General features: G+C 59.3%; 1 protein-coding gene across 2 annotated transcripts in view; it reads left to right on the top strand.

Moving 5' to 3' along the window:
* Positions 1 to 206: 206 nt before the first annotated feature.
* The window catches only part of LOC139747477 (acetylcholinesterase-like), a 216,539-nt gene continuing 215,613 nt past the window's right edge, over positions 207 to 1,132 (top strand). For both annotated transcript variants that reach the window (XM_071659845.1, XM_071659844.1), the window contains exon 1: positions 207 to 507. The gene's annotated coding sequence lies outside the window, so the exon portion shown is untranslated. The remainder of the gene's footprint in view (positions 508 to 1,132) is intronic.

Genomic DNA, 1,132 nt, shown 5'->3' with positions numbered 1-1,132 from the left:
ATGATGGGCGTGATGGTGACACATGATGGGTGTGTGACTGATTAGGGTGTCTGGCAAGAGGAGGAGGAGAAGGAGGAGGAGGAGTGACTGGTCGTACTACCACTTCCCTCGGCGTGGCTATGGACTACCACCGTTGCTGCTGCTGCTGCTGCTGCCGCCGCCAGCACCACAGGCCCGCGCCCCACCACCGCCGCCGCCAGACTCGGGCTGCTCTTGCTGCCTCACTCACCTCCGTGCCGCCGAGGGGCGCGTCCGTCTCCCGTGCTCGAGATACCACACACACACACTTTGCTCCCTGATTCACGACGCCTTGAGATAATCACCTCTGCTGATGGATATTACGGGAAGGAGATTTTGTTAAGTGCTTCGGGTTCTGTAGACAGCGACCATTAAGTGCCCGACTCGTTAAGCTGGTAAGAGAGCTAAAGGCAAGAAGTGAGAAGAGAGGAGCGAGACTTCCAGCGGTGACGGGTGCCTGACCTCACCTCTGCACGCCCTCTGCCTCAGGTAAGCCACAGGCACTCACCTGGCCTCCTCCAACCCACGACCCCATCATGGGCCCTCACCTGGTCTCCTCCAATCCACGACCTCATTATGGGCCCTCACCTGGTCTCCTCCAATCCACGGCCTCATCATGGGCCCTCACCTGGTCTCCTCCATTCCACGGCCTCATTATGGGCCCTCACCTGGTCTCTTCCAATCCACGGCCTCATCATGGGCCCTCACCTAGTCTCCTCCAATCCACGACCTCATTATGGGCCCTCACCTGGTCTCCTCCAACCCATGACCTTGTTATGGGCCGTCATCATGGGCCCTCACAGGTCTCCTCCAACCCATGACCTTGTTATGGGCCGTCATCATGGGCCCTCACCTGGTCTCTTCCAATCCACGGCCTCATCATGGGCCCTCACCTAGTCCATCCAACCCACGATCTCATCATGGGCCCTCACCTGGTCTCCTCCAACCCATGACCTTGTTATGGGCCGTCATCATGGGCCCTCACAGGTCTCCTCCAACCCATGACCTTGTTATGGGCCGTCATCATGGGCCCTCACCTGGTCTCTTCCAATCCACGGCCTCATCATGGGCCCTCACCTGGTCTCCTCCAATCCACGGCCTCATCATGGGCCCT

The sequence above is a fragment of the Panulirus ornatus genome, chromosome 68 (assembly GCF_036320965.1).
Source record: "Panulirus ornatus isolate Po-2019 chromosome 68, ASM3632096v1, whole genome shotgun sequence".
NCBI classification, from domain to species: domain Eukaryota; kingdom Metazoa; phylum Arthropoda; class Malacostraca; order Decapoda; family Palinuridae; genus Panulirus; species Panulirus ornatus.
This window is presented reverse-complemented; position numbering and strand designations above follow the sequence as displayed.